The sequence below is a fragment of the Sinocyclocheilus grahami genome, unplaced genomic scaffold (assembly GCF_001515645.1).
Source record: "Sinocyclocheilus grahami isolate Dianchi unplaced genomic scaffold, SAMN03320097.WGS_v1.1 scaffold251.1, whole genome shotgun sequence".
NCBI classification, from domain to species: Eukaryota; Metazoa; Chordata; class Actinopteri; order Cypriniformes; family Cyprinidae; genus Sinocyclocheilus; species Sinocyclocheilus grahami.
This window is the reverse complement of record NW_015505430.1, coordinates 397,804-408,552: the sequence shown is the minus strand read 5'-3', so window position 1 is coordinate 408,552 and position 10,749 is coordinate 397,804. Positions and strand designations below refer to the sequence as shown.

Genomic DNA, 10,749 nt, shown 5'->3' with positions numbered 1-10,749 from the left:
TTCTGGGAAACATGTAAGTATTTAATGCAGCTTCTGAAGGGCAGTACACTCTTAAAAATAAAGGTGCTTCACGATGCCATAGAAGAACCTTTTTGTCTAAATGGTTCCATAAAGAACCTTTAACATCTGAAGAACCTTTCTGTTTCACAAAAGGTTCTTTGTGGCGAAAGAAGGTTCTTCAGATTACAAAAAGGTAAGAAAGATGGTTCTTTAAAGAACCTTTGACTGAATGGTTCTTTGCGTAACCAAAAATGGTTCTTCTATGGCATCGCTTGAAGAACCTTTTGAAGCACCTTTATTTTTAAGAGTGTACTAAATGAAAAAATATGCTATTTACAAAATAAGAAAAATGTACACAACATCATCATCCTGTTCAAAAGTTTACACCCCCAGCTCTTAATGCATTGCATTGCCTTCCTGAGCATCAGTAAATATTTTACGTTTTGTAATAGTTGTGTGTGAGTCCCTCAATTGTCCTCAGTGTGAAACATGGATCTCAAAATCAAAGTCACCTTTGGAAAGGAGTCAAAAATGCAGAAGATGCTGGAAACCAAAGAATAAAGGACCTGTAGGATTTTTTTCTGAAGAACAGAGGGCAGTTGAAATGCTTCAGGCAAACAAGGGACTCATGAACAATTATCACAAAACATAAAAACAATCTTCGATCATCATTAGTATTCAAAGATATATTCTTTAAAAACAAGTCTTTTTTTTACAAAACATTTAAAAACATCTTTATTTAAAGAGATGTGTTGCTGCAGAACAAGCCAAAAATATATATATTTTTATTGTGGTATATGCCTGTTTGACTTCCATCTCTTTTTCCATCTCTCTGTCTTTCACCGCCTCTCCATCTCTCTTTATCTCGACGGAAGAGTAGGTGTTGCAGGAGAGGGCTAAACATAAACCGGGGGCTGCAAAACAATAACAAAAACAAGCGGATGGAACCAGGAGTGAAATATGTAAACAGGTAAGGTCACTAGTATGGTATCTCTCTCTCTCTCTGAGAAACTTCAGCAAGGGCAGCTGAAAAAGAACTAAAGACTGATGGGACAAAAGAAAAAAACAAGACAACAAGCATGAGTGGATCTATTTTTAGCGCATTCTTTGTAGCTAAAAAAGACACCCAGGAGACATTGGGCATTCTCAATGTCTTTGTCAGGCTCGTCTGATAGCTCACAAGAGAGAAGTGTCATAAGCGGCCAAAGGCCAAACTCATCACCCTCCCCTTTACTGGAGACCTTCTGTTACACATGCACTGCACCCTCCCCTTACTGGACCCCCTTTACTCCCCTCCTGCGTCACAGAGGGCTAATTGGAGGACTGTGTGTTTTCTAAGGGAGGAATCTCACTGTTCAAAAACAGAGGAAAGGAAAAGTAAAGATAAAGCAGGATGAGATACGATGGATGGCTGATGTCGGCTGACAGAGAGACAGTAGGAAGGCGAGATAGAGGGTCAGAACGTATCTACAAGAGGAGACAAAAGATCCTGGAATGCTCCAACGTCATCGGATTGTCCCACTGACTGGGTTTTCATTGTGACCCCAGTGATATGAAAGAGGGAAACCTTTGGAGGGCATTCTCATGCTCTCGGTCGTGTGACTAATGCCAACCAACATCCGTACCGCTTACAAAAATGTGCCATTTAGTCCCACGCTGAATCGGCTCAAAAAACAAAGACCACTAATCTCTACTTTCCAACAACTTGGGCATTTCCATTGTGTGTTAAGCAATAATCCTCCTTATGTCTTCCCATCTAAGAGAGTTCCATAAGACTTGCTATGTGAAGTATAGCCTATAATCACTTAATATAATCCGAACTAGAACAAATAATCAAAAAAACATCCTTCCTTTGTACCAAATATCATCTCAGTTTTTCGTGAGCAGTTGTACCAGTATTTTAGGGAGAGACCGTTATCATTGTGCCCCTCAGAAGGCCATTGAGCTACTACACCCTGTTTGACAGCAACCTCTAATGCCAGTCTTTTCATAGGCACCGTAGTCTTTAGTAGACCGGGCTGTCAGCAACTCATTGTTTGGTAACTCGTGTTTTGTCTTGCGAGCTGTAATCATGTGGGGTCTGATGCCACCCTCATGGTGGTTCTGGCTCTTTGCCTGTGCTGCCACAGATTTGCCAGTGGTTCTCTTTGCTGAACATGGATGTGTGTTTCTCCACTAGCTCAATGTTTTCATATTCAGTTCTTTTCTCACTCATCACTTACACTCTGGAGCTGCTGGTAGATCCAGCACAGACAACATCAAAGGACCGCTTTCTCACTTGTCAATCAATCATACACTTAGCTAAAACTCATTTTACTGCTTAAGATGAGGCTTTAAAATAAAACAACTATCCAGACAATTTTTTTTTAATTCAGATGTTTCAGTCAATAACAACAGAGACTGTGGAAAAGGACCTAAAAACAATGCCACAAGAATGCAAGCTGTGAATACAGTGCTAACAAATTTATTAGACTATTTATTGACCCTAATTGGGTATCTAAATAAAAAAAGAATAATAAAGTGATTTTCTATTTTTTTCTGCCTTTTTTGTAAAACAGTAAATTTTCAAATTCATGGAAATTTACAAATACTATTGTGACTAAAGAGTTTACACATATTTGGTGGATTACAGAAACATTAAAAAAAAAGATTTAGGTAATCACCAATACTGTTAGTTTAGGGCAGCTGTGGCACAGACCTTACATTGGGTGGTAGTGGTCTAATAAATTTAAGCACCGTCTGTGTGTGTGTGTGTGTGTGTGTGTGTGTGTGTATGTATGTATACACACATGCATGACTTCACACACCATCTTGCATATGGATAAAAGCCTCTGCTAAATGAATAAATGTAGATCACAGGAAGCAAGAACTCCTGAGGTTCAGTTAATATAACTCAACTAAAATAACACAAATATTCGTCTAATGTTTGTCCTGAGATGCATGAAAGAAAGAAAAAATAAAGTCATTATTTATTCACCCTCATGTCATTCCAAACCAACAATGCTTTCTTTCTTCTTTGGAACATAAAATAAATTATTTTGAAAAATATATATTTTTGTCCATACAAGGAGAGTCAGTGGGATCCAATTTTGTTTTGGGACCCACAGGCTTACATTTTATGGACTTTCTTCAAAATATCTTGTTTTGGGCTCCGCAGAAACAAAAAATTTAAATTTAGCCTTTTATTCATAAACATTGATCAATGCACATACATAGAGCTCATCAAATATGGTAAACGGAGGATGAAATGTGTGCTTTCTTGATGAGCAAGACCCCATGAGGTTTGTTCTCGGGCATCACGCAAGCATGGTTGAGCGTATTTGATATGATATAATGTAAATAAATGTGAATTCACTGAAGTGAATAAAAGTCTAAATTAAATCTGTCTTTTACTATGTGTTCATGAATTTTTTGAAGCATCAAAGTTTTGGCATAATGGACTTTCAATGGAGGGAAAAAAATCTCTCAGGCTTTATTAAACATATCTTTTATTTGTTTTCCAAACGAAACTTTCATGGTGTTCGGAATGACACGAGAGTCATAAATATAAGACAGAATTTAATAGTTTGGGTGAACTATCTATTTAAAAGTGCCCTCTGGACAGAATAAGTTAATATACACATAGCTATTTCAGCAGGCCATGAAAAACAACCTTATTACTTAAAGGTCAGTCTCATGTAACAGGAAGTCAGAGTTTACGGTACGAACGGTCAGTTTCACATTCCGAAGGTGAAGCAATCCCACTCCATCTTACTCATTCACTTTCACTCTCTGTGTTTGTCAGTGAAATGTATTTTATTTCGTAATGACCGTTCTATATTTACACATCTGTTTACATGGCCAGTTAGCCTCCCACAGTCAAGAAGATCAATGAAGCACAACGTCCTCATCCTAAAAAGTCCTTTAATACCACCCACTCAGCGCCTCTCTATCTCTTGCTCGAGACGCTCCATTAAACTTCTTCATACACACACACACTCCATCACATTTCATCGTCTTATCCTTGTAGGTATGAAAGGAATGTGAGGAATGGCAGAGTCATTGATAGAGGGAATTTCCCTGAAGGACAGCAGACAAGTAAAAAAGTATGAAGACACAGTGGGGAAAAGGGGGCGGATGAAGGAATGGAGGATTAGAGGAAGGGCAGAGGTGAGGAAGACAGCAAAGAAGAGTAAAATCTTTGATGAAGAAAACAGACACTCAACAGTACAGTAGGGCAGCATTACTCAAACATTTGTAACTGGATCAGTCTCACCAACTTCAGCATGACTCAACCTGAATTAATCAGTGACAGCTCTTCTAACGCTCCGGTTGTCTGTCACTAAGCTACCAATGATGTCAGAGTCTTTACCTGTAACAATCCACTGGACTTTCACTGCAAATCACATTGAGCCTACAGGTGACTCCTGCACAGGCCGCCCACCTTGACCTCAAGTTCACCCCAGAATTACATTGAGAGGCAGGTCAATGACAAATAAGAATCTAGTATAAAACATGTCTTAGAAATGTCTTACTATTGTTGGTTAAAAAAAAAGAAAAGAAAAGAAAAACAAAAACTTTTGTACTGAATTTTGTACTAAAAACTTCTGTGCTGAGTTTAAACTGAATGACCTTAAAACTGTCATGTGGTGTAACCATCAAATAAAAAGTAATAAGTTAACATATATTCCTTACACCTTGAAAACATGTTTTTATGAAATACTTAGCAATGTAAAATTTTTGTAGAAATACCATACATTAATAAATTAATTCAGAAATATTATGTTTTCGAGGAACAGCACCACATGACTACATTTTACATCCTGAACTATCCTTGTCATGTCAGAAAACGGTCAAATTATCTGATATTTTGAAATAGCTATTGATGTATTTTGGTTGATTTTTACAGACAAACATTTTTTAATTAACACTATTTTAACAAACCTGAAATAATAATAAAAGATTATGCCAAACTACTTACATTTTTCTTTTCAAGAATTTAATGCTTTTAATGAGTGAAACATTATGACATCAAGATTTTTATGACTTAATGCCCCTAAACATATCGAAACATTGTTTGTATGTATTTTTGAATAAATTAATAGATCTGAACCAAAAAAAGAGAGAGTGTTTTGATAAACTTATACAATATGGGCAAGAATGAAAGCAAAAAAAAAAAGAAGAGGGATTGGATTACAGGACCGCCGGGGTTGATTTCCCCGTTTCCTGGCGTTACATCATCATTTGAACTTAAGCAAGCACATGCCATATGCCTCCCACCCAGAACACACACAGCCTTGACAAAAGAGACATGAGTCTCTCTATATTTGGGCCGAATGTGTATAGATCAGTTCTGGGAGGAGTTTGGGAAAATACAGAGACTGATTCGGAACAGCAGCTAGCTAAAGCTGCCGTATGACTGCGGTCATCTGGATAAATGCAAGAAGTAGTGAGTAAGAGAGAAAAAGAGACATAAATGGCCATACCCTCATTAGATAATGTAATATTGTTGAACAGAATGGGAGGAAGAAACAACTATGTCATCTCCTGTTAAGACTTAAAAGGATGAAAGTAAGAATGAAGGAACCCTAATGTTTTCTTTACCCTAGCAGCCACTGATGTGGAGAGAAAGCTGTCATTTGGCTCAGTGTCAAGCTCCGCCCACTGAATCATCTACAAATGGCACGCTGTAATTTACTTGAATGAGAAGGCATCACTGGAGTTTAACAGGTGATGTCAGAGGGCTTTCCAAGATCACACACAGAAATGCTGACACACACACACCCTACTGCATGCTGCCATTCACAAAGAGTCCCATTGAAGAGATTTTTCATAGATTATAAAACAATGCTATAAAACACACAGGTACACAAGCTTTACTTACTAATTACAGTGTATCCAGCACACCTGCTTTACTGTTTACAGGACCATTATGATTTCAAGTAGACAATGGAAGAAAAGCAGTGTGAAATGTTATGACAGTAATAAAGACAGATTATTTCCTCCACCATCGTGAGTACTGCCAACATACTTTGCCTCATATATACTCAATACATTAAAATGTATTACATTTTAAATTATTGATTAGTAAAATTACCTCGTTTGTCAGTACAAATACCTAAACATCCTTAAAAACAAAATACATTTACTTTGAAAGCAAAACTGCTTCAGATATTAGGACTAAATTCTTGAATCAAGTAGAATTTTTCTCTGTATATCAGCAGAAACATTCATTTTCATTAATAGAAATCCTTATAATCGTGCTTAATGCGTTTACTGACGTTTTTGATCAATTTAATGCATCCTAAAATCTTACTGACCCCAAACTTTTGAAGGTAGCAGATATATTCTCTAATAAACAAGTCTTAATATCTCAGGGTTTGAAATGCCGGTGCCAATGCCTGTCATCAAAATTATTGCTTATATAACCTCCCAGAAATGTCTAATATGATGTTGCTCACAGGCATATGCACCTAATTAGTAATAAACTTAATAGTAATTCATTTAATAGTGGCTTTACCAGTGGCTACAACATCCATTTTTATGTTGCACCACTTGGACACACGCAGACAGCATCTGCCATCATCATGCTTGCTTTGGATTGGTCATGCCACTAAAGCTCACTGAAATGAATTGAAAACAGAGAGAGTAAGAGAGAAGCAGAAAGTGAGAGTGGCCCAGAGCCTGTTCTCAGACAGTGAGTGATGCCATTAGCTTCAAACACAGTGAAGAGGTTAAGTACCTATTATGGGATTGTGGAGGCGTAATAAGGGTTGATGGAGTAGACGCAGGCTTGCCACCACAACCAGGGCCCAGAGATCCCCAAACTCTCTAAAAAGAGAGAGTAAGAGAGAGAGAGAGAAAGAAAGAGTGAGAGCTCCCCTTCTGTCCCTTTTCTCCCCTCTCTGACACTAATATGGAAAAAACCATGTTTTGAGTGAATACGAATGCAAATATTATTCTTCCTGACTATTACCACTGCAAGCACCTCTGCGCGGGCAGCCAAAGCACTGCACAAAAAGGCCAAAGACTTTCTCAGCGCCTTCAAAGAGAGCATACATAAAATAAACACCGCCATCAGATTACAGCCCCTAACATGGCTCAGTGTTAGGCCGAGGCCTTCCACACAACTGCCTGGTAAGTGTGGGGTCCACTCAGTCAACACGATGACGCAGAACGGAACAAAAGCACGACAGAAAAAGCAGATCTGTCGGAACACAGCCCCAACCCGCAGCACAGCTGACCCCTCCGCCGCTGCCCAGACCCAGAGCGGAGGAGAGACGAGGGGATGAGAGGAGCATGGAGGACAGATGAGCTGGGATGGCCAAAGGGGTTGAGCAGGGAGTCGGGGTGTGGTGTGCGTTTTGGACGAGACCCCTAAACCCGAGACCAGAGCGGAGACTTCCAGGGAAGGCAAACCTGAAAGAGAGCAAATATCAAACAGAGGGAGGGGCAAGGAATGGTGGGGAGAGAAATGCAGAGCAAAGGTTAGGGTGGAGTGAGAGAAGCTAGATGAGAGGTAAAGGGACATCTGAGCGGGTGATGTTTAGACATCCAACGAGAGCGTCACCGGTGGATAACCTCTTGGTATGGCATCACAGGGCTCTTCTAATACGGTGGGCAGCGATGACGTAATCCGCCTGGCAGCAGGAGAAAGTGAATCGGTCCCAGAAGAGAGCTTGGGTGTTTTACTCATCCCGTGTCTAACCCCAAACCTACACACAGTCTCTTTCCCATGCGTGCACACACACTGATTATGAACACACACACAGTCCATTTCATATTTCTCTATTACACATCAAGGATTCGCTTCTGTAAGAATGTAAATGAATACTGACACGTGTTCACGCCCTCTTCACTCACAGATAGAAAAATACACATACAAATATGCAAGGATAGATTTTCTCTCTCTCTCTCTCTCACACACACACAAACACACACCGACTTTGTCAGAGTAGAGTAGGAAACTCAGGGCAGCTCAACCTCATTGACCGCACTGGCTGCAGACACATCTACTGCGCACACACGTCTCCATTTATACTATTCGCCATCTTTAGCTGTTAACATAATGAAGAGAATTTGTAATTAAAGTCAAATTTTTTAAATAGACGTCTGGAACTAAGTGTGCAGCACGTATTTAACTAAAACTAATAAATAATAATGTTAGATTTAAATTCCTGAAAAATGCATCAGACTGGATATTAAAGATTTTAAAAACTGAAATGGTTATTAGGTTTTTAAAATCTGCTCTGACAACTTACTTTCAAAAGTTATTCGGGAATCAAACTGAGGTGCATCAATATATCAAGCCATGCCACAAAATTAATAAAACTTTCATAAATAAAATATTTTTACATATTGGTATTTACTTGTTGTATGTAGGCAAAACTGTCATCTACAACTATCAGGACACAAGGGTTCTTCTGCGCCATTCAGAACTGGAATTAAAAATGCCTTTAAAACTCCACTTCAGTTACTGAATTTTAATTTAAATTGAAATAGAAACAGGATGTAGAATTCCAATTAGATAGATAGATAGATAGATAGATAGATAGATAGATAGATAGATAGATAGATAGATAGATAGATAGATAGATAGATAGATGGGTGATTCTGAATTTCTGTGATTGATTTCTAAATGAGAATTTTAAACCTCATGGTATTTCTGTTTCAGTTCTGTTTTGTATATTCTGTTTAGAGTATATCAATCTTATGTTTTGTTATCCTTGAACAAGAGATAAGATATTACACTCAGAAGTTAAGGAGCAGCTGGTGGCCTGAAGGTTCAGGTGATTTGGGTTAAAGCCTGGAAAGCCCCAAGTTGCTTCAGAATGGGGACTCATTGAGAAAGCAGATTAAGACTGCCGGAGTGTACACACATGCTTGTGTCTGAAAATGTGAACAAGCATATAAACAATCATACATCTCTGCCGTTCACACTCAGAGACACAGTTAGTCCACAAGAGTGAACACACACATCCCGACACATACAGAGACCCTCCCTTTATCTCTTTCCTGACTCAGCGGTTTTGTAGGAAACCTGTGTTGCTTTGAAGAGGCAAGAATCTATCATTACTTGAGAGATGTAGAAAAAGAAAGCAAGCAGCAAGAATAAGTGCTCCATTGTCTACCCAGTCACCCCTCCTTCCCCCTTTGCCTTCGAAAAAATAATTGTGTTGTCCTAATTACAGAGAGGAACTTCAACAGGTGCGGGGATCTGCACCTGGAGGAATGGGTGTATGTCTGTGTGCGCGCACGTGTGTGTGTGTTTTGAGTCCATGAGCAATGCAGACACTTTTTTAAGGACAGGGCAGACAGTGACACAGAAAGAGGATGGGGAGGCTGACTGTTCACATCAACACTGGCATCACTGACCCATAGCTGTATGACCAGTATGCCTGAAAAACATCTTTACTGCTTTAATCCAAATAATAATCATCAATTATTCCATGATGAATGGATAGTTCAAAACAGCCCCTGGACAGTCTCGCTCATAAACCACACAGATTTGCAAATCAGAAGTCGTATAGTAGCTAACTTAATTGATTAAATTTCCACCACAGGGAGGCTGAATCATGACTGCCACCGACTTGAGACGATGACATGGCCCGGATGATGGGGGTTTAGGACAAACGAGGGCTGCTGGTGCCGCTGGCTGGACGAATTAAAAATCGGAGTGATGTAAACGGATCTCACGGGATCCCATTCTTACCGTAAAAACGGCATAATGAAACAATTGACAGGAAGGGAAGGAGATCTGGCACGATGTCAAGACACAACGCGGAAAAGACAACACGCTTTTACAATAAGTGTGGATTAAAGGCTTGTTATGACGTCAGTGAACTTCTTGGGAATTTTTTTTCATATCCTCAAAAACATGTAAATCTAAACAGATGAAGCAAGGACGGGCTTGACGCCACTTCCATTCCACGCTTCGTTCAGGTCAAGAACAGCGAGTGTTTATTTTCGAACGTCACTGCGAGTGAGAAGGTAGTTTTATCAGGAATAAGAAACTCGACAGTAGCCTGTGAAATGTGCTCGCTCCGTCACAACATAGTTCTATCGACAGTAAATATACACTTCAAGTTCAAACAACACTTGACCCTGGGTTAGGCAACGTTTCAGACTTGTAAAGGGGTTTAGCCCCACTTTCAACCCTGGGTTATGACATTAATTAGCAGCCCTTTAGCGGAGTAGAACAATGCAGTTTTTCTATATAAACAACGTTACGCCTTACTGACGCGATTGACCGTTGCGCGTCTTTAGCAGCGCTTGACGCTGTTAAAAGAAGTTCAAACAAACAAATACATAACGTTTTTAGACCTCTTGCGTTCTTAAATTCCAACATAACCTGACTTTCACGTCTGTGCGTGCACATAATGGACAGACAACTAACTATTAACCGCGTCAGTGCTTACCTCATTACATATTCATATGATTTGTTCAATCAAAGAAACGTTCTCACACTGTGTTTAGTCTCCATATTTTAGGAAACAGTTACATCCGTTAACTGGGGTGAAGAGAACGTATTGTGTGTTTGCTTTTTTTTTAATTGTTTGAAATTTAACTCAAAACTCAACCAGAACAGATTTACCTTTTCAGAGATGATCAGGTGAAGCATCCGTCACGAGTTGTATTCGTCCAATCACTGTTGTCGACCTCATTAATATGTAAATCAGAACATTAATCCTGGGTGTAAATGTAGAATTTTTCTACCCTGGATTAATTAGGCAACTAGCTCATGGTAAACATGAACTGTATGAACAGTAT

General features: G+C 39.2%; 1 long non-coding RNA gene across 1 annotated transcript; it reads right to left on the bottom strand.

Moving 5' to 3' along the window:
• Nucleotides 1-822: 822 nt before the first annotated feature.
• LOC107598409 (uncharacterized) lies at nucleotides 823-10,520 on the bottom strand. Its single transcript, XR_001610557.1, has 3 exons — nucleotides 10,398-10,520; nucleotides 6,722-6,810; nucleotides 823-914 (listed from the first exon to the last, which is right to left on the bottom strand). It is a non-coding gene; the product is annotated as an uncharacterized lncRNA (long non-coding RNA).
• Between the last annotated feature and the right edge of the window lie 229 nt (nucleotides 10,521-10,749).